At 42.0% G+C, this 23,746-nt stretch overlaps 1 pseudogene; it reads right to left on the reverse strand.

Annotated features, from left to right (window-relative positions):
* LOC116997237 overlaps nucleotides 1-21,386 on the reverse strand; it is a 33,916-nt pseudogene extending 12,530 nt beyond the window's left edge.
* Between the last annotated feature and the right edge of the window lie 2,360 nt (nucleotides 21,387-23,746).

The following is a 23,746-nucleotide window of genomic DNA, read 5'->3' on the forward strand; positions in this document are numbered from 1 at the left end:
AATCCATATGTGACTTTAATTGTTTGCTGCTGTATATGGTCAAAATGGCTGTATGTGCTAAAGTCTTTTCAAATATCTTTGTCTTACTAACTTGGGAAACAGCTAAATGGAATTTTGTCTGCGTCCTAAGTCTAGTCATTGTTATGGTCTATATTTATGCTTGTATTTGGTGAATGCATTTCAAATATGCTTTAAACAAGTCCAGGATTGAACCAAGGGAAAGGATATGCTGAAAATCTGTAATGAAGTATGAACAAAGCACTTGGAAGTTCCAATGACTGTTTTTTTCCCTTACGCTATATTGTTCCTTGTGCTTTTTTTTTTCTCTTCATATTTACAGAGGATATTGTTCCTGTCTCGCTTCAGAAGGAAGAATATAAAGGTTTTTTTGTATTGCCAAAAAAGTGTCTTGGTAATTAAGGGTCCACATTTTGAAGTGCAAAAGTCCCATTAAAAGTGTAGAAAGCAGAGAACTGTGAATTAAGCCTCATATTTTGTTGATAATCTGTTACCTTTTCTCTTCTTAAAAATACCAGTAATCTAAATGCTTCATAACAAGGGACTCAGAATTTTGATTTCTTAACAGAGATGAGAGCTTTAGAGCCCCTTGGGCTGGCACTTCACTTGTCAGGTGAGTGCGTATCTTAAAAAAAATCTTATGTGCTGGTCTCCCGGACCAGGGATTAGTGGGCTATTAGCAAGTTTATGTCTCTGTGAACAGAGGAAGGGTGCTTACACACAACACTTCTGACTTTCAACAGATTGCAATGCCTTCTTCAAGGTAAACCCCACTTTTTGCTTGCACACGTCTCCTCATTAATGACATCCAGTACAATAAAATCATCACGGTGGGCATGTTTCCTTCTGAATGACAAGTAAACAGAACAGTTTTGTTAGGTTCCAAAACAAGGTTAAACTTTGCGAAAGTATAAAAATAAAGGAGACACCAGAGTTGGTTTTTAACTTAATATGACCTTCTAATCATTTATAGTGAAGTCATGGAGTGTAAGTATGCCAGTGAAACTGTAATGCTCACTATTTATAGCCAAGTTGTTCAAGCTAGCTTGAATTATGTAATAAAGTTCCATTTATCTCATTATATTAGTTAACAATAGAGTTTATTTTCCACTTCATACTGGAAATAAATGCAGCTCAATACTCCTTAAGCAAATTATGGGATTCCCTTTTCAAACATTCTCATCTATTAAGAGAATTAGAGAGAGAATATTGCTCTTGATGCCTGCCTTTCTCACAGTTTTTGAATGGTAGAATGGTAAGGAGAATATAGGTCACAAAGACAGATATGCTGTTGTTGACTTTGATGCTTTGATTCTGTGTTTACAGAATAATTACTTAGGAGAAGGCAAAAGACCAAATTCAAAGTTAAATATTTCTTTAAAAAAAAAAGAAACAACATAATATAATTTTTATCTTTTGTAATTTTTTAGTTAGGAATAAGGTTTTTGTGGCTCAGTTGTTATTGTCTGTGTTAGATGCCACAGATGTGGAGATAACGGAGCATTTGATTTTAGTCCAAATGCAGGCCAAGTACAGAAGAAGCAGTAACAGTGCAAAAAGACTGATGGGAGAGTGATGAAGGAAAAATTTAGCAACATCATGGTTTAGAATGTTTAAAAGGGGGCTTTAAAATACTTTACTTTCATGAATGCCTAATATGATTAAAGAGCTTGACTGTGAAGACCTGGGAAAAAATAATGAGACTCTTACAAGACTTTACAGGGATTCTGTTTGGAGAGGAACAAGTATGTGTTTGAAGAGGGCTTTTAAAGACTATTTTTATGACTAAGAGCAGTAAGCAGTTTAAATGGCAGTCAAAATCTTTGACTGCAGAATAACAAGCCAAATCACTTTTTGGTGAGAAACTTAAGGAAGGGAAATGGTGAAGTACGAAAATGTCGTGAAGTGCCTTTTCCAGATTCCTGTAAGTAATTTTCTCTATGAGATATTTTGAAGAAATACACATTTGCTGATGTTAAGGCTACCTTTCCCTTCAGTTCCCACAGTTTCTGGGCAGAGAAGTAATCTCGCTTCATCCTCATGGGCCTACTCACTGTTTCACTGTGGCATTTGCTCCCTTTGCCAGGAGCTTCTTGCTAGAGACGAATGTGGCTATCTAACTGTTTGCTGAGACTTGCTCAAATCTAAATATGGGCAGGTTGTGTGGCTCCTTTTATTCTAAAGGCTACCCATTGTAGGGCTTTTGATCTTTGAGAACTGATTCTTCTCAGGTGTGCAACCAAAGGAGTGATTTTGCTGTAGTCTCCTAAGCTGTACATGGAAGGAAGAGAGGAGATCTGTGGTATATATGGGATGAGTCCTTCACTTCTCATTCAGATCTATTTTTCTAAGATTCCAACATCTCTAAAACATGGGTGAGAAGCATCAAAGGCAGCAGGGATGAAATGAGTTCTGCTCTTTGTTGAGAATTTATGTGGGCTTTGAAAAACATTTAGGTACACTTTCAGTGAAGTCTTTGTATTGGCAAGGCTGCAAGCATTCTTTGTTGAAGGAAACTAAGAGCTGCTGGGAGCTCTAGCACAAGAATTGCATAATCATCACAAATCCAGATTCTACAAAGTGATGCAAATATACAAGAACATAATTTAATAGTTCAACAGACCAAAATTAAAAATGCTAAACAAGTTCACCTACTACAGAGGTGACTGTCAGGTGAAGAATATTTTGAAACCAAATATTAGACACTGGTAATTCCCAGTGCCAAATTGACATAACACTTAACAGGTTCATATCCCACAGTAGTGCAGAATAAGCAGGAGGATGAAACCACATACAGAAACCTCAAAGTTACCTCCAAAAAAGAATTGCTTTTGCTCTGAAATTACATCTCACTCCTGCAGTTTATTCCAATTCGATGTTATTTTGCTCTAGACTCCTTTACATGGTACATTTACTTGTGGCTATTGTGCAATCACATTTTTGTACTTTTCTCTACATTTGCATTTGTTTCTCTGTTTCATGGCTCATTAACCCCTTTAGGCAAGACCATATTTCTGGTCAGTAATTTTTCTTTGCTATCTTCTCTCTCAATCCACATCTGAGCTTCCATTATTCATGACAAAATATAAAATGGATAATTTCCTCTGGATAAATGGGAAAAAATTACTATGATGCCTATTTCTTCAGGTGTCAACTGTAAATACACTACAAAACTTCTTGGACAGAAGAGGTAAAACTATGCAACAATCAGTGTGCATTCAATTGACTATGCTGGAAATGTTTAGGTGCTGGAACATTTTTCTAGAACAAAGAACAAATTCAAGAACAGTGTTCCATCACCAAACTTTGCATGAACTATTGAACTAATTTTCTGTCTTTGGGGGTAAGCAGAAAAATGATTGTTCAAAACTCCAGGGTAACAGATTTTCAAAGGGAATCAAGGGCCTAAAATATCCATGTGATTGGTTTCCATTGGTAAACTATGATTAAAGCTGGGCAGAATATATGAAAATTAAGTATTGGTTTGAGCCAAAACTTTGGGTCCAAAGAGTTCAAACTGAATTATTCTGAAATTAAAACCAGAGTAAACTTTACCCCATCTCTTCAGAAAGGATTAAATCTAGAAAGTCAACTCTCCCACACATGAAAATTCCAAAAGTGGGTTTTACTGTTTGAATCCTAATCCGCCACAGAAAAAAATGATGCAAGATATTAAAATGATGTAATATGGTGTATGTGTTGCCTAAAATTTGCACATGAGTATCAGCAGACTTAATTTAGTCACAGGAGGGTCTTAAAAAAGGTCATAGCCACACTCCTTCCCTGTGTTTGAGGATGTCAGCATCTTGGCCTTCAGCAGACTGTGCCATGAACATTTATAAAGTCTTTAAATTGGAAGTTTCAGCCTTGTTTTCTTTTTCCTTGTGTTTGTTTTTTAATTTTTTTTTTTGTTGTTGTTTTTTGTTTTGTTTTTGTTTTGTTTTTTTTTTTTTAATAAGAGAAAAACTGCTGGCTGGCGCTGTCAGCTGCTAAAAAAGATTAGCGATACCCCAAGTCATGGAAATTCAGGGATTTTTGTTTTTAGTGGAGGAATATGTAACGTTTCCCTTTATTTGCATCTAACTATTATTAGAATTAATGTATATTTATTTGTTTAGCCATTATTATTTCAAAATACCGTCATTGAGTATTCAGTCATGATTTTGTAGGGATAATCACTTGCACCTGTAGAAGATATGTGACATATATAAATGAAATACACTGCATCCCTGCACCATGTTTCTTGTGACTTCAGAGAGTCAACCCTAATTTACATTGCCTGCACAACTGCACATTCACAGCCTGCATGCTCTTATTCTGTGAAATCCAAGTAGTTCATCAAGACAACTACATCAATGCTAGACTGTGAGGATGGACATTTTTGAGTGAACACCCTTTGCGAACATAGAGGATTGACTGCATGCTGTGGCAAATTGGTGTATCTACAAGTGCATTATACCTAGCACATGTTATAAAGATCTGGTCCAGTAGGTTTTATGACTTGTTGACTGAATGGATGAAATTTCTGTAATAAAATTAAAGGCTCTTTTGGATGTGTGGTTGTCTTTATAATCTGTTTTTATTTCCATTGTCTCTGTTGCCGTTGAACCCTTTTGACATCAGAATAAGAGGATAAAACAAACCAGCAGTTTAGCACACAATGAAATGGAAAATACAAAAAGGCTTAATAAACAGTGTGTAACTGACAACATCTGGAACAGCTTCTTAGCCAAGTGTCTTGAAACCACCTCTTAAATACAGTCCTCAGTAATCAAATCTAAAAACATGCTAATTCAGGAAGCTCTAAGATATTGCATCAATTACATCTTTTGAAATAACTTCCTTTCCCTCATCAACTGAAGATACTGCTCCCATTTATTTTGCTGCATATTTAAGACTACTACTTTGTGTCAGTCTGCTGGATAACTTACTGATGGAACAATATAAAATAAGGGTAGGTAACTAGCCAAATTGATGCATGGTATTTTTGAAAGTCACTCAGTCATTCCTTAAAATATACAGATTGTCATGTAATTAAAGAACAAAGAGATTTTTACTTCTGAAAGAAAAAAATTATCACAGAAATAAAAGCTGTCTTTTGAAAAAAAAAAATCTAGCAGCATTAGGCATGAAATTTGAGTTGTTGACCCTTTCCAGTGTACTATCAAAAGCAAAAAGGGCTCATAATCATGACAACAGAGGTCTGGCTGGTCTGTGAGCTGTACCCAGTATGACCTATACTTTACCCTGCTCTCATGCCATGCTCCACCAGACAGAGTGGGCAGAGACTCTGGGACTCTGGGCTCATGTGTGCCTGCATTGCCCTCTGTGAGGCAGCAAGAACATGTAACTCTCCCACAGGCATTCCCAGCCTAGTTCAGTGTTTTACTGGTACCCAAGCAGAGACACACACATCAATTGTATCATCTGGAACAGTAGCTCGCTTGAACTGGCCAGTTGCTGGAGGTGAGGACCTAGATATGAGGGAAAGGCCATTTGAAGGAGAGACATGACTAATGGGAGAGTGGAACACAGGAGTAAGGCCAAAATTAATGAAAAAAAAATTTCTGTGTTGAATTTCTGTGTTATATTTTTAAAGAGTAATTTAAGGATTGATTTATATAATATTTGAGTTTCTCTGTAGTATCTCCGGCATCCAAATGACACTGCCTGATACTGTATGGGAACCATAGGAGAGATGTACCCTTTTCCTGCTGAAGCTGGGATGAATTCAGCAGCTCAGATAACACTAGAGACCTGAGAGTGAACTACATAATTTATCTTTCATCTTTCAGTGGGCACAGAAAAATACTACCATTTGCCTTTGAGATAGATTTCACACTAAAGGCTCTAAGAGGTCCACCTACAACAACATTCTGCAATACCATGGAAAAACAAAACCAACTCAGATTAGCAAGGGAGCTACAGGCATGATGGCACTTAGATTTTCTATAAACATATAATGTGAAATAACATGTTGTATTAATTGTGGCAGTAATGTAACTTCCTTGAGCAGACAACGGTTCAGTGTTCCTAGCTGTCTAGCAAGGATCCTGGTGGTCTGAAAACTAAAGTGCTTTGGGAAAAATAATTAAGTTTATGCTATTTCTACTTTAGCCATTTCAGTGAAAAACTGTGTCAGTTCAGGTAGATTTTGTGGAAGGCAATGGCATAATTGTGAGGCCTTGAGGTCCTTAAGAAGATAAGGAAACAACAAGCACTTCCTCCTCGCAGTAGTGCTCTGAGCTATGATCATCGGTAACCACAGAAGCTTTACTTCTCCTTGGTTTTCTTTTCACTCATTTCACAACTTCTTGTGCTGCTGGCAGCTGTTTATTGCATTTGGCTCACTGGTTGTTCATCACCCTGTGCTCCTTTGGCCATCACTGCTTTAACTCATGCATGGGAAGTTTGGAGAAGTTCCTGAACTTGGTGTTCTTGAAAGCCTTATGCTCTTTCTTTTCGGCATGTGAGGCAAACCCATTTATGTGGCCTGGTTGGTGGACTCATTTCTTTGAGGACTGGCAAGGGTGCATTTCTCTGATTTCTTTTGCCCTGGAGATGGAAGAGAGAAGAGGAAAGAGCAGCACAAGAAGTAATAAACACTTAGAGAGTGAAGACAAATAGGATGTGTCCTGTGCGATGTACACCAGAGTCCTGCTCAGCTCACCAAGGCATGCATCGAGGAACACTTGCAGCTGCTGCTCTTGGCTCAACAGGACAGCAGCTTCTGTGTTCTGACAAAGACATGCAAAAAATTATGGAAAATGGAAAAAAAGTACATCAGACCTTCAGAATTTGTTTCTGGACAGACACAGAAGCTTAACGTAGCTACACTGTGTCTGTATTTTTTGCAAATATTTATTTCAGATGCCTGTCCCAAGCAGTATATGCACGACTAAATTCATTATTCTTTAGCCCTCTCAAAGTATTTAGTACAGTGAAAATCAACTCTCCAGCTATTTATCAGTAGTGGACTTCCTGTTTTTAATTCTGTTTTTTTTCTCAAAACACTAAGAGTTAAGCTGTCCTGTTACTGGTCAACTACTTAATTATTCACTCCTGTGGCTGAGAGTATTAAAGGTAACTACTGAGTGGAAATGATTTTTTTTAAAAAAGATCACAGAGCTGTGAAAATGATCACCCATTGAAGTCTGTGGATCTGACATGAGGCTGAGTAGAAAATGCATTTGCATTCGTGTTCCTGTCACATAGTAATGGCCTAGATTTTTTCCCTCTCCTTTACAATGATAATCCACATTTTGAATACTATTTCCTCAGACATTTGATTTTATTTATTAAATAATAACTTACATCTCTCTGTCTTTAACAACAAAGCATATTGGTATAGAAACAAAACACTCTGTCCCTAGTGAAAATGAACCATTAAGGATGATGGGAATAAAGATGTTGCTTTCATTTTTGGTTCCTGGAAATGACATGATGTTCTTTTTTTGTTTGGTTCCTTAATGCTAAGACCCCTGAAATGAGTGGAAATTGGAGAAGCTCAATCCTGTGAGGACTGTGTTCTCATTTGGTTTTAGACACAAAAAATATTGTCCCTTTTTTTTCTCTATAGCATAAGTATATTATGAAATAAATGAGGGAAGCAAAATTCTGGAAAAAGGAATTACCTTTTTGTTGAATTAAACATGTAATTCCAAAAACATAGGAAGGTTCTATTTTATAAACAAGACATGCTGAATTGCCTAGATCTGTTAAATTTTGCTGAAGTAGGGACATAATTTACAAATAGTTTTATAAGATTTCTGTTAGACATGAAAAAACTGAAGTCTTTTTTTATCATGTTTTAATTTTATACAAAAAATGTATCCAAGAGTGATCCTCTATTCTGGAGAGAGTAAATCAGAAATATTGTGTTTCTATGGTTGCTTGCAAGTGGTACTACACTCTTCAGTAGCTGGTTAACTATGCAGGCATTCTCAATACAGCGAATTAGTATGTGGACATGCAATTTCCAGATAAAAGTTGAACTCTATATAAAGATTCACAACCTCCCAAATGGCTCTTTTTCATAATGAAGAGAAGCGTTTTGTTTCCTCCTGTAACAGTAACATCTTAGAAAATAACATATATCAAAACAGCACATTAAAATGACATTAACATTCCAAGTCAAGCATTCATAAATTAATGAAGTCCAAGAATTGCAAGTTCCCTTTGCCACCTTAATTCAATCTCCTTATGAGTGTGCATTCTGATAAATAATGTAATTGCTTACCCTTCTTTGCATGGGATCCATGCCCTTTGGGCTCTTGTCCAGTCATCTCAGTATCACATCTTGCCTCACGCCTTGTCTCAACACTTTTTAATCAAAATTCTTAGAAATCTACTTCTTGGAAGTGGCTGAAGTGCCTTAGCTGATGTTTTCTCCACCAAAAGTCTCTGAGGCATACACAGCAGGGAATGCTTCAAATATACAAATGGTTAAAACTTAGAAAAGCTATTATAAACAGTTTAGGGTGTGCTCTTTTATGGTGATATTAAACTACAGAAAGCAAAACCTGGTTCTGCTCTTTTTTAGCAATAATCACCTAAGTGTTGTGTTGAAGGTAAGGTGTCTGGGGCCCAGCAAAAGATAAGGTGTTAACATAACCCATGCTCGCAGTTACAACATAAACTGAAGTGAAGCATGGTCTGGGTTTTGTTTCAAGTTATTGCTGGCAAACTCCCATTGTAATAACTGCCATTACAAATCTGTCTTTTGATTACAGACCCAAGGGAAAATGGCTAAATTGCTTGCAATATTGAATAGAAGTTTCAGTTAAGCATTATCCCTCTCCATTTTATCTGTTGTGAGTTTTTTATTGGGAAATTCCCTTCTCCAACTGTCTTTTAGATTATATGAAAAACAGCAATAGTTCTTTTGGGATAAAAAGAAAAGATAATTGAGCTGGTTTGGACCTCCTAGACTTCTTTTTCTACTCTCTCTTATCATGTTTCCTGGTGGACCACAGGAGGAAATGTTCAAAGAAGAGGTCAGGAAAGAGAAACAAGTCAGAAAATGGAACATCTGCCTGAGGTGCTGACTCAGACATTCATGAGCAAAAGACCTCAAGTGCAGCCTGTGTTCTAACGACCCAGCTAAAAATGTAGAGTCAGCATTGATATGGGTACCTGTTTTCAGCTTCTCTGTTGGTTTTACACCACAGTTACAAAAGCTGTTATGTGTAGGGGAAAAGCAGAGGAAAAAAAGAACAAGAAAGGAGGAATAAAATAGTAAAGCACCCTTTCCCCTCTCTTCTGCTCTCATTTTCCTTCCAAATCTCAAAATGGTTGAGAACTGGACCACTGGCTTTCTGATGGAGGTAGAGTTCACATAATCAGATTGACTCCTTCAGCATCACTGCAGCTGGAGCATTCATGACAAGCCATTCATCCCACAGGAATTGGGAGAACATACTTCATTGATTTCAGCTATAAGGATTTTCTGTATGTCTGGAGTGTTTCAGCTTTGGTGGTAACCTGTGTATTCATGGCAAGCCTTAAGATTCCATTGCTGGAATTAAGAGTCAACTCAGCTCTACTTTCTGTTGTTCTATTTATTTTTTCTTTAGTAACCTTTCTTGAATTTGTTGGTTTGTAGTGCATATTATATAAGCACCACAAAGGGCAGACATGCAAAAGTTAAAGGAGGAATGGGACATATTGAATAATCTGTTGTTTATCTTAGTCTTACGCAGCAGTCATCAGATCATATACAACCATTCTTCACTCATGTCTCACACTTGTTCATGAAATTCTTAGTAAGATTATGGAACAAAGTGTAAACTTGACATAATAAAAGGATGGCAAACGTTCAGGGCAATTCCATTCCCAGTACTTGCAAATATATAGTTCTTTTTCTTATTGTTATTCTACCAGTTATCTTAGAAGTTTTATTCCCTAGGGAGTTGTGCTTAAAAGATTTGCAGCTCTGAGCAATTCTGCATGGGAACACATCCAAATTTCCTGACATTACTCAGAAAACTGTTCACATCCATGGCAACATTTTAAACTTTCTAAACTTTCTCAGTATAATTTTCAACCATTTTTTTTTTTTTTTTTTTTTTTTTTTTAATTTTTCTATCCTCCCTGTCCTTGCAACTGCCTTTCCTTAACATGGTTATTTTATGTTCAGGAAGATTTTGTTTCATATGCCAATGTGGGTAGAAAATCCTACAACACTGATGTACATGGGCTCCTGTGCAGCCAGAGTTGAGGCACCAGGCACCATGTTGGGCTGGTGTGTACAGTACCCCAGGTTTCTCTCATCTTGGATACTTTTATTATATCTAGTCTGACTAAATGATATTGTGGTTCCACTGCACCAAGCACAATATTGCAGCTGACTGTGAGACAGACTTTGATGTGCCTTCTTACAACCCAAGTTGATAAGGTGGGACAAAAGGATGTTTAGTACAGTCACAGTATGTAACCCAGGGTATTCAATTGCCACATATGTCTTTATGTGTTCATCTTCTTTTTTGTCTTTTATTATGGGAAGGAAAGCAGTGATATAATATGTTTACATAGTGGCGCTGTTTCTGCAACCTATGGAGTTTTCTAGCTTGGTTTCTGCAGTGTAAAAATACTGGAGTTTGGTGATGTTTGCTCTTGCTTTAGAAAACCTCCAAACCTCTTCCTTTTAGTGAAGGCTCATTAACTACAAGATTTGCACTTTAAAGGTTTCACTGTAGGAGGGGGTGTAATGTGACAAGTCAAGGCTTGTGAACCTTTTAAAAATTTGTATTATTTTGCTTTACTCACTTTTTCCCTCCACAACCTCACTGTCCTGCCCCAGTTTCCTTTTATATGTGTATTTCACTTAACTGTTTAATACTGATTGCAAGTTCTGATGGGAAGATATTACTACCTGATTGGTTAATGGCTAATATGATGGAATCTTGCTTCTGGATTGGTATTTATCATAAATCTGTATTTATCATAAAACGATATTTGCTCACTGTGAAACGGATTTAATATATCAAGTAATTTTGAAAATTTAATAATGAAACTGTTAAACCCCTCAAATACCAAAAAAAATTAGCCATAGAGAAATTTTTGAATCAAAAGTTTGGGAATCTTTGCTTGCTAGAAATTTGGTATTTCACCTTTTATCCTTATCTGAGATGAAAACATTTAAGTTCTGATCTTTAAATGTTTGGAATTGAATAGACACTGACTGAGGAAAAGCATTAAACTTTTGCAGGAGCACTGAGGTATTGTTTAAACCAGTGAGAATCTTTGATTTATCCTTCAGACCAAGTGCTTTTTCATTATTGCTTTTTTTCCAGACTTACAAGTTAAATATTGTGAATATTATCAACTGTTGTAAAGCAAACATGGAATTCCCTGACAAACAGATTAGCTAAGACCTTGGGGATTGTGGTTTTTTCGGCTGCTTTGTCTTCATGTGGGGAAACAGAACCCTTAACTTGGAAAAGACAGATCGAAAGCCTTTTCCTGCATTGTCTCCTGTCTTTTTCTTCATTTATCTTCTGAGGCCATGTTTTGAGAAACTTGGGTAGGTCTCTGCATTACACTGCATGTGCTCTTTTCTATGTTTTCATCTGGAAACTAGGGATTTGTGTGTATTGATGTAGTTAGGCCACAGTTGTCCACATGCATCAAAACCCAGTTGTTTAAACACAGTTATAGCTTCCTATGTTATACTTCTTGAGATGTAAACTTTAATTTTAAATTAATCTGATTCTTAATGTTGGAAGGGCCTGAACAGTCAGAATTCAGCAGCAGGAACCAAATTTCTGGTTGTACTAAATATCAAGCTGTGACAAATAAAACCCAAATGTTCTTTTACCCAGCTGTTTTGTGACATCCCAGAACACTACCTTTCCTTCAGGCCCCATGCTAAATGTGATTACAAACAGAATTTGGCCCTTCAGGACTCACATTTCTCTGTATAACACTGAGTGCAATACTAGTGTTGTAATGTTAGTGTTTGATGACAGGAGCAATTCTCAGAAAACACCCTGTACGTGACACTGCCATATTTTAATTTGATTAAGAGAAATCTGCATGTTTTTGAAGTATTTAAAAAGGGACACAAGAATGATGCCTTTGAACTGGAAGCTAGGAGCAAAACTAAGTTATATTTCCTGTGCCAGTTTTGAATCTAATACCAAGACACATCAGAGTCTCAGTTCAGCAGGGCTCAGGAAGCTTAAAAAAGAGTCTGTCTCTTTTCTTAGTAGCTCAGTGTGACCTCAATCACTTAACTGGAATCAGCTTTAATTTAGGGTCTCAGCCCAAATAGAATTTAAACATGTCTTTAATTTTAAGCCTATGAGCACTGGGACTGACTAGTGATATACCTCAAAGAAAGTACATGCTTATAAAATTTGCTGAATTAGAGGCTTATGATGTCAGAAATAAGAAAAACCCCACATTTTTATTCAAGTCACATTTTAATCACACCAGTTTAAAAGCTGACAAGCCAAAATAATAGTCCTTTTCTTACTCTTTAGATAGGGCCTAGTGGTAATTGTAGCGAAAACTTAAAATTCTCAAGATACCTTGGAAAATATCATCTTCTCTTTATTTTGTTAGATTAAATAAAACATATGCATGTTTACTAGTGGATATCCTATTTCTTTCTTCTGGGCCAAGAGCACTGTTGGAGGTGTATATTTTGGAAGAAATGAATATTTTTAAAGATCTCACTTTTACTATACAAGCCTTGTTATATAATTAGGGAGATTTCAGAAAAATCTGGCTGAATTAAACTCCAGAAGTTTGGAAGACAGATACTCAAAAGCTGAATGGCATAGCCTGTTCACTAGCAGTGCTTTCTAGAGAAATGCATGCCTTTGAAAAGCCTGTCAAACCCTTAGAAAAAAAAATTGAAAAAGGTCACTCTTACTTATCAACCTCTATTAATTAATTTTGGCCACATATTTCTGCCCACCATTCTAAAATTTTGTATGCTTTTGTTTCCTGCCTTCCCACAGAGGCTTAGTACTTACCAAGGCTGCTTTACAGGGTGCCAGCTTTGTTTTGTCGCAGGCTTTCTTTTCTGGAGGAGCTTCCATGACTTTGGTGGTTCTTGGTGTTGTGAGCCTAGACTGGGGTTCTCTGCACTATGTTGTCTTGGAATGTTCTCACTCTGCAGCTCCTCCTTGTGCATGGCAGGCCAGGACAGCTCTTATTGAGCATTGTACACCAGAGATGCAATTATTCAGCCTGAAATTCAAATGACTTTTCACCCTTTCAGCAGAGATGCTCCTTAATAAATTTATGTCGTAACATTCTTAAATATCAAACCCCAATATTAACCATTAAAACACAGTAAATGAGATTTCATGTAGCTGGAAACTCTGTCCAAGGAAGTGGACTCTGAAATCTGAAATGGTCTTAAATAATTATTACATATTAATATAATTAACATCATTGATTATATTAACTGCAATAGAGTAAACAGAGTTGTAATTAGTGTGGAATTATATCTGAGAAAATATGTTTCCAGTCGGTTGCTTGTATTCAGCACTTCTTTTCCTTGCAGGCTTCTCATCAGTCAGCCAATATTTACTATACAGATTTCATTATTGACTTCAGGAAGGTGGTGATTAATCCTTTTTTTTCCATCAGAAGAGGAGACCTGAACAAATATGTCAACTTTATGTAGTTGGCAGGCTAACCACATATTTTTTTTTCCATACAGATACTTTTCAAATCCCATTGGTTGTCAGAGATGCTAGTTCTTTTGATTGCAAAAGGTAAAAGATCACAGGAAGATTTATCAAAAAAGTTTCTTAATGTTTCTTTCTGGATAAATAGTAAAAATATTATATATTTATACAAAAAATGTAATGTTTAATTTATATGTGATAATAATGACATAATAGAATCTTTGGATGTAAATGGGCACAGAAAAATCAAATTCCAGTATCAACTGGGAAAACACAAAAGCACAGTATAAGTCAAAATATAGTTTTTTAGTATATAGTATATAGCATATACTATATAGTATGTAGTATGTAATATATACTATATATATACATATATATAGTATATATATGGTGATATGACCATATTTGATTCTAATTTTCTGCACAAATCCCTTTGCAAAAGTTACTAGAGGCAGATTATACATGGTATTTCAATCCAAAATTCCCATTCACTGCCTTTCAATAGTTGCACAAGTCATGAGTAACTGTATTACTCTTTGACTGCCTGATGCATGAAACCTATTTATAAATTAAGTTTTCCAGTTATAAATAGGATAGAATTTTCAGTTTTGGTAAACACACATGAAGCGTGAGTTTTTAATTTAAGTAAAAGTATTAACTAATATAATTGCTGTATAAATTACAAACAATTCAATAATAGAGATTAATGATTAGTTAGAATGTATTAAAAGATAAAATCTACTATGTATTTGAACTCTAGAAATAGTACTGCAGGTTGGCCATTAAATTCCAGAGAAAAAGGAGTTACACATGATTTTAAAAATACACATTTATATTCACAGAAGCCTTTCTGACTTGAAAAATTTGCAAGTTTGTTGGAGCAGGTTTTTTGCATTAAGCTAGGGAAAATGTCTTACAGTGTTTCCAAGAAGAAAGTATGGGATTTTCTTTTAACCAAATGCTTATCAAAGAGAGGAAAACAATAAACCTGAACTACTTTATCTATCTCATTAGAGCCTGTCCCAAAGTGTCCAAACCTTTTTGATGACTGACTGAAGGAACAATGGTGAATTCTCTTTTTTGTAGCTATACACTTCTAGTTGTATGTTTATTCTAACATTAGAAAGCTTCACCACATTTCAAAAGGTAAAACTACTAAAGCAAATAATGATACAGAATTCTTAAACAATTCAGCACTTCATAATCTTCTTGGCAGGGACATCAGTCAAAGATACCAACGTCTGAAAAGCATTAGGCCAATTTAAACAAAGCAATATTTTGGCAGATTTTCTAACTAGTATTATGCCAGGTCTTTTTCCCATGCAAAGTCATTTTGCTTTTCCTTATACTGTGCAATAAATGCATAAAAGTGATAGGACTTCCAGCATTTGCTAGTCACAACACTTCAGGCCTTGCTTGGATGTATTGTGTCAGGTAGATAAAATAATTTTCAGTAAATGGCTGGATCTGAAAAGTATGTGGCTTGCAACCATAAATTTGCTTTGTGGGGCTATTAGCAATCACTAGCAATCCTAGCATTCACATTTGCTGAAAACCAGTCAGAATCATTCACAGTGTAGTTATGTTCAAACTAGTAATGAGATGGGTTAGGAAAAAATGTAGAGAGATCTTTGAATGACCAATGTGTGAAGAAAGTGTGAACTATGAGTTTGAAATTTAACAAGGTAAACTTGTTAATCAAAATTGCTCTTTATTAGACAGCCTTGTTATGGTTCAATAAAGCATTCAGACAGCCACAAGACAGAGGCACTGGCAATCAAACATTAATTTCTATGATCATGGAATAGCTTTAATTTTGTGTAATTAATCCCAAATGGGAAACATGCACTTTCCTCCTGAGAGCTTAGGTAGCATGAATGTGCTATTCAAGACGGAATAACTTTGCAAAAGCCAGGTAATTCTGGAGGTGTCAAGTTGCTTTCTAAGGACTGTTTAATTTTTTTTCTTTTTTTTGGTCATTTAGAATACATATGTGAACTGACATACAGAGGCATACCAAGTAAACACACATTCTTGTCCTAAGTTACTCCTAACAGTTTCTCCTGTGAACCTGCTTTTGCTGTATCGTCTTTTTGCTGCCTGTCTCTTTCATTTCTCTGCTAGAGAGGACAGGAAATTGAGGTTCTGGTGGGTGTAACTACAAATCAAGTATTTTTGTAAGTATAAGCTGCTTATTATCCTCCTTCCCACGTCTTCAGAAGTAGTGAAGGTTTTCTGTGTGAGCATAGGGAAAAAGGTGTCCTACAAAACCACCCTCCTAGTGTTCTTTTCCTTTGAATTTGCTTCCTCTGTGGCTGTCACCCCTCATGCCTAGGAGATTACTTGACCCCTCCCCTCATGCTACATGAAAATTGAATTCTGAATACTCAAATTTGTCACTGGTTATACAGGAGCCTCACTGATCTTAGATAAGTGTTATATAGGGGAAGATACAATTCAGTTTAAGTCATGTATGACAGCTGCAGCAATCACTGCCCTCCTCAGCCTGCACAGTGTGACTTGGCAGGAGTCTGCTCAGGGCACGATCCAGGTCTTTTGTTTTGCAAATATTTTCATATATCCCACCTTTTATAGCGGCAGCACGGTGATGTGCTGCGGCCAGGACATCACAGTTCCGCCTCATGCCGGCGCTCAGCCCCTTTGTACCATCACAGCCCCACCCCGCCTCAGGGATCAGTGAAAGCGGCTCATGGCTGATGATGCACATGGCTAGAGCAAGCCTGGAAGCAAGGAACCTGGAAGTAAGACTAGGAGCTCAGCCCTTGTCGTTTAGGATACTGCTGGGGATCCATAAAGCAGCCGGTTCTCAGGATTCTCAAGGACAAGAAAGGATAATGATTAAACACCTGCTGGAGACGTGATGTTTCTCGTAAAAGCACGTTTTCAAGAGGTGTCGCCTTCCTCGAACCAACCAGATCATGTCTATCCTTGCTCCATTAACCATTGTATAAAAAGTGTAGTGTTTCTTTCAATAAAGGGTTTTTTCCTTCTCTGTTACACAAAGGAACTTACCGTTGCATTCCTCATGCCACTCGCGTAGCCCCAAAATGCAGCAAGCCCGCTGGCAATGAATCGTTCTTTGGTGCACGTGGCGCATATCAGGAGGAGTGCTTGTGCCGGCAGTGCCGAGCCCACGGCTCCCAGGACACTGCAGCATTCCCAGCTGAAAAGACCCCACCACTCTGTGCCTGAGCAGATTCTCCAGAGACAAAGGGAGTTGAAGTTTCTCTGTCTCTGGGGAGCTCTCCTGAACTGGCTGTCGAGGGCAGGGAGAGTTTTTTTGCTAGCCGCTCACTGGCCTCTGCAGTGCCTCTGCTCCAAAGAGATCAGGATTTGCCAAGGAGCGCTCATGGTGCCCCCACTGCTCTGGTTTTGTCTGCCAGAAGGTTTCTTTCTTACCAAGAGCTGGCACGTGTTGCGTTTGCGTGGGAATGCTGTGGATCAAACATAGGGGTTGCCTTGCTTTCTGCTGAGCAGGGCTTGCTCTCTTCAAGGGCCTTGCAGTGTCCCTTGGTACAGTGCAATGTTTTCCACTGGGAAGGTGATGCCTAGGAGAGGCTGCCTGCAACAGAGGCTGGACAGTGTTCAAGGGATCAAGTCAGTGTTTATTCAAAGGCCTTCAAAGGATACACCTTGGCAGTGGCTCTAGCCAAGATGGACGCAAGATGGACGACCCATCACAGGTTTTCACACGTTGAGAAGATTTAGGTCCGTTTCCATTCTTGGTGTTAATTGTCCAATTACAGCTTCAGCTTATGAAGCTCGTCCCAGATTGCTTTCTTCAATTTGCCCTTGGTTATGCTTTTGGGCCTGAAGCTGCCAAGGTTGTCCTTGGTTCTCAGGCTGGAAAAGGACTGTTTTGTCTAACTAAACTGTGAAGAGAGCTTTAGATGAAGTCCAGAGTTACACACGAAGGCAGTACAGAACTTGAAAAATATGAAAGCTAAAACCGAAGGCATCAAAGGGAGGGATGAGTGTTGAGCATGGAGGCAAAGAAGGCATGAAACAAAGGCAAAGAAGGCATGAAACACCCCTACCGTGTCTCTGTCCCTGTTTGTCCAGTGACCGTCCACATCCTGCAAGGGGACGATGGTCTTTCTACAATGTTTTTTCCCATTAAGGTGTTTTAAAACACTCTTGATTGTGCCCCCCTCTTTTTATTTCTGTCCGCCTGCATCACCGGTTGAGCTTTCACCACACCAGCTTTCTCCCCACAGTGGCAAGAAGCATCTGTGTATTCTTCTCCTGACCTGGATTCCACGGGGCACACAGCTTCTTTTCCACGCTCTTTCCCAGAGAAGTTGCCTGTTCAGGCAAGCCAGCCTAGTGCCTCACCTGCTTGCCTGCTGACATGTGGGAATGGCCAGCTTGTGTGCCCTCGGGAGGTGATGTTTCAAAAGAGAGGAGCACTGATGGAGCCCAGCACCTTCCAATACATTTTCCCCGGGGACCTTGCAGCCTGGAGCCTTCTCTCCTCAGGGCCCGAGCTGAGGTTTTGCTGGCCCTTTTCCTCTTGTCAGAGGTGTGAACCTCGATGGATTTGTTGTCGCTGTGGCTGGGATGGTCGCCAGTCCCCACTTGGCTCAGGGCACGTGGGGCTCAGGCAGCGGCCTGGCTCTTGGGGGAAGCTGAGCTGGTGAGTCCTGGGCTGGGTGGGGAGGCTCCCCCCTTACTGTGAGGAGGCTCCCAGGGGAGGAAGAAGGGTCTGCCACGAGCCACGAGGCCTGGCCTGCATTTGCCTGTGGCCGGTTTGAGGGATAGAATGAGGAAGAGTTCATCAGGGCTCAAGGCAAAATGACCTTTTGGTACTTCTGGTTCTTCTCCCAGCTTTGCTAGCAGAGCAACGTCTCTGTCCCTGCCACCCACGGGCCCTTGGAATGCACACAAAGCCCTCCCTTGTTTCACTTCAGGAGACACCCAAGTGGCTGCATCAGCTTGAAAGGACAGCTGTTCTTTCTTTGTTGCATCCCTTGCCTTGTTCAAGCCCCTGCTACCCCTCTGGCCTGGGCAGGAAGACACAAAGTTACCATGCTGACAGAAAGGCATGGAAAACTTGAAGACGGCGGAAGGCAGCCCCGGGATTGCTGCTTTTCCCAGGAGGTTTCTTTAGCTGAAGCTGCTGACAAGGACCAGACTTGACATCCGGCAATGGATTTGTGGTTATTTTATTTCTTGGGTCCTGCGTGGGACGTGGTAACTGGGTGCTGCAGAGGTTCTGGCAAGGCATCAGAAACGCCCACCCCACACCCAAGGGTGGCACAAGATCTCCTCCAGCTCTGGCCTGTCCGCAGGGTGCTTGGCCAAACACCAGTGGATCAGATGTTTGCACTCTGGGGAGAGAAGGCAGAAAGTGCCAGTCGGTGGCAGAAGGCTCCTGCCCAGAAGCCCCCGGAGCCCGTGGGACCCGACCCAGTCTGCCCCATGAGAGTGGGAGAGCGGCACAGCGGGACACGGCCACCTCCTTCAGCCACACGTGCCGCACTGAGCCCGTCGGCACGGGCTGCCTCCTGCGGCTGGCCCTTGAGGGCACATCGACGTCCCGCAGAGCCGCGTGAGGGCCACACCAGGCTGCACGCGGCCGTCACCTGCCAAAGCCTGCCTTCTTGAGGCTGGATACCAACCTGGAGAGACCTGGTGCCTGACGAAGAGCTACCCCGACACGATGTCACGGTCGTTCCAGAAGGGGAGGCTCCCACAGACCATGACGTACAGCAGCACGCCCAGGGACCAGATGGTTGCTGAATGGCCGTGGTAACAGCCAAAGGCGATCCACTCGGGTGGGCTGTACACGTGTGTTCCTAGGGGAGACAGGCAGTGCTGTCCAGGCGCAGGTCGCTGCCTTGCAGAGCCTGGTACCAGCCTTCTGGCTGAGGCAGGGGCCGCACCGGCGGCCCCGACTTCCCCCGCAGGCCACCCCACGTCCCCCAGACAACTGGCCAAAGCCAAGAAACCATCCTGCTAGGCAAAGGAGGCCAGCGGAGCAGCCCACGGCCTTGCTAGCCAGGCAAGCCGAGGGGCCGGGGCCCGGCTTTTGCAGCCCCCTCTGTGTGGGTAGGGCTGGCAACCAGCTCCTAGGGCACGGCATCTGCTCCGTGCCAAAGGTGCGGCAGCCGGCAGCCAGCTGAAGGCCGCACCCCTCAGTGCAGGAGGGAATGGGGCCGTGCAGTGCCTGGCACTGGGAGCAGGACCCGGGCTCTGGGCTCACCGGCAAATTGTGTGTAGGGCCGCTCCTGGAGGAAGGTGCCACAACCGAAGTCGATAAGCTTCAGGTCGCCACTCTCCGGGTCCACAAGGAGGTTCTGGGGCCTGATGTCGTGGTGCAGGATGCCGCAGGTGGTGCAGCGCCGCACAGCCTCCAGCACCTGGCAGAAAAGCCAGCGCGCCATCTCCTCGCACAGGAACTCCTGCTCCAGCAGCAACTGCAGGAGATCCCGCGATGCCTCCGGACGCTCCATGACCAGCAGGAAGCTGTCAGGCAGCTCAAACCAGTCGAGGAGCTGGATGACGTAGTGGCAACCAGAGCCCACCTTCTCCATCAGCACGATCTCCATGGGAACACGGGTGCCATCGGGCTATGAGGAGAAGACAATGCCTCCAGCAGGCCTGATGCTGCCCTGTGGCTGCGCTGGCCCCTGCCTGGGATGGCCTGGTGCCCGACCCTGGGCAGCCCCCTGGTGCTTGGGTTTCCTGCCAAGCCCCAGGGGATGCTTGGGAGGTGCCCCCTGCCCCACCACCGGTCTCTGGCATCGCCAGGCCCACCATGCCCCGGCTGGCACGCTGAGCCCACGCCCGCTCGCCCCACCAGCCCCCGCCCGCCACTGCCGAAGCTCCGGCCTTATCTCTGTCCACCCCGGCCCGCTCTGTCCCGCTGGCTCTACTCACGCACCAGCTCGTCCCACTGCAGGACGCTCTCCTGGGCCACGCATTTGATGGCCACCTGCAAGTCATGGAGGGAGGGCGGTTGAGCTCAAGCTCAGCTCCTCCCCACCCCTTCCCCTCCTGCCATACCTGGCCGTCACAGCCACTCACCGGGCTCCCATCTGAGCGGTGGATTCCTGAGAAAACGGTGCCGAAGCCGCTGCTGCCCAGCTGCGGGCCCAGTTGGTACAGCTCCTGCAGCTGCTTCTTTTGCCCTGTGGCCAAGAGCCAGCCATCAGCCTTGTGCCCAGGGCCCCCCTCCCAAGCGCCCGCCAGTCAGGTGGGCCAGGCCCCTGTGGGCCACCTTGCTCTCACCTGCTTCCTGCTGCGTGCCGGGCAGCGGCCGCCACCCAGCAGCCGTCGGGCTGGTCAGAGGCACAGCTGGGGCAGGGTAGGGCCCAGAGGTGGCTGCAGGAGCCGCTGAGCAGCGGAGCAGGGCAGCACTGTCGCTGTCCCTGACGTCGTGGGCTGTCCTCTACTGCCGAGGACGGCCGGGGCTACGGCCCGAGGCTTCACCCAGGGGTGTCCCAGGAGCAGTTGCAAAACAGACAGGGGTTCTTGAAGCCTCTGAAGCCTTTGGCATCAGAGGCACTGCGAGCAGCTGGGGACTAGGCTGCTCTCAGGGGCCCTGGCCTGGGGATACCCCTCAAGAGCCCCGGGGGAGCCTGCGACAGCTCCTGGGCAGATCTCACCTGCTGTTAGAGAGCCCTTCATGGTGCTTGAGGGCTGTCTTCGGGCAGCTTCCTGCAGATGGAGGAACCCCCTTGGTGTCTCGGGGGTCATCTCCACCTCCAGGCTCGGGCTGTTACCACCTGCCACACTCGGCACAGCATCCCGGCCGCTGTGGGTCGGCAATTGCCGGCTCCGGGATGCCTGCTGCTCTGCCAGTTGCTCCTGGAAAGGCTCCCCTGGCTCGGGCTGGGCTCCCATTTGGACTTCTGGGGCCTTCCCTGGCCACACCAACGGTCAGGGTTGCGCCCGTGAGTCCAAGGGAGCTGGAAGACCTGTCCCTGGGCTCTGCCCCTTCCGCAGGCTGACAGGTCTCCCCGAGCCTCTGCAAGGGAATGAGGCTGTCAAAGAGAGCAGAGGCTGCTGGCAGGATGGAGGGTCTCTGACAGCCTGAGGCGCCTGCATGGATGGCAGGTCTCTGCTGCTGTGCCATCCTTGCAAGGGCTGAGGCTCTCGTGGGGATGGAGTGAGGCCTCTCTAAGGGATGGGGGCTTCCTGTGGAGCTGTACGAGCCACAGCGGGCCAGGTGGCCTCGCTTCACCAGCTCCTCCAGTTCCCTCCACAAGGCCTGCCACATCCCAGAATACAGCGGCGCACGTGCCCCATTGCAATCCCAGAGCAGCAGTATCAGATCCTGCAGTTCCTGGGCCACGGTTGCCAAGGGGCCGCAGCTGCAGGGGCTGCCCAGGGGGCTCGCAGGAGCACGTGGCCGCTTGCGAGGGGTGGCCTGAGGCCTGGAGGACCCAGGAGCCACAGGGGCTCCTGCCTTCCTCCGAGAGCCTCTGGGCCAGACCGCGGGGCACTTCCTGTATTTTGGCGTACAACACAAAGCAGTAATTTTCTCTGGGTGCAAAGGTTTTTTTCTGGACACCTTTTTCACAGTAGTTTCCATTTATTTATTTTTCCATTTAATTAGCAAAGAACATTTAACTTGTTAATATGTCCTGTTGCTGGTTCCCTAACATCTCTGGCTCTTTTCTTAGATACTGTTGCCTGAGTTTTGAACACTTTGATTTGAATTTTTCAGAAGTTTGATGTATAAGCTAAGTAGGCAAAACACTGGTCTTTAAAAGGAGGACAATCTATTTGAGATTTAAGGAAATTTTCAAATATGTTTTAAACTCTGAGTTAAAATGAATTTGAGGTTTGGGACAGGGGTGTGTTCAGGAGTGTAAGGTACTCCAGATAAATACTTGATCAAAAAGATTTACATATTGCAAGCTCAGATTTAAACTATGTTTTCCTAGTTTTAACAGAATTGGTTTTTTCCAAGATGCAGTGTTTGTCAGAATGAGCTATCAAACCAAAGTCCTGACCTGCCCCATGTCTGACATCTGACTGTTACTGAAGAAAACATACTCACTTGGTTTGAACTCCCAGCTTCTGAAAACCTTGGTCATAGACACTGGCTGAGATTGATATGGTGTCACTCTTTTCAACACCGTTGTGGGTGTTTTCTTCATAACTTTGTATAATCACTGGAAAACATTCAGCATCCACAAAGTCTGTGTCAAACCAAAAGTTTGTTGAGGGACTGCTTCTTTCCCATCTCATACAACACTGGACAAAAACAGAGCAAAATCTGTTTGTCGATATAGTAGACTCCTCAGAACGGATCAAAAGAGATTGAAAAAAATTATTTTAAAACTCATACTGGAGTTATTTTTATAATTATTATGTTACTTTTGCTGATGACAAACTACCTTTCCATAAACTACAATATGAATGGTAGCAAATATTTCCCTTATTTTTCATTTAATACAAAATCATTTTATACACTATGCAAGAAATAACGGACTTTGTTTCCCATCTTTTTTGAGTATTTGCTTCTTGGCAGGAGTCTTGTGTGACAGGCACTTTCCAATTTAGAGCATTTATTTTTGGATTTGAATAGCCAGTACTATTATTTAGACAGAAATACTATCTTTCCAGTTACTGTATAGGTATAGAGTCAAGGTTTCTGCACTAAAGAGGTCAAAAGGTGTGTTCTGAAGTTTTAAAATCTTTTTAATGAGTGGTACATTTGTCTGCCTGGTGCATATTCTGAGAACCTGCCACTCTCTCCTATGAGAAGAATGGCATGAATGGCACTGGTCCAACACCTGATTTGGGAACTAAATATCTAGGCTCTTACTTGGGGGAGAAAGTATTTTAAAGAGCTGCTTTTAAAATAATTTAAATCGAATCACAAACCACACAATAAGCAAAAAATAGAACTTTAATATGAATAATGTATGAAAGAAGTGAATAACTGCTGAAGATTTAACTTGTAATGAATTTCACAAAATGGCCCCAGGAAAGCTTTTAGGTTACTACAGTCCCTTTAGAATTCCCTGTATATCTTTTCTACCTGCTCTTTAGATTTGGAGCAGTATTTTTCCTGTCCTAATACAGCATGTAGAGTTTGGGTGCCT

Source organism: Catharus ustulatus, chromosome 1, assembly GCF_009819885.2.
Source record: "Catharus ustulatus isolate bCatUst1 chromosome 1, bCatUst1.pri.v2, whole genome shotgun sequence".
NCBI classification, from domain to species: domain Eukaryota; kingdom Metazoa; phylum Chordata; class Aves; order Passeriformes; family Turdidae; genus Catharus; species Catharus ustulatus.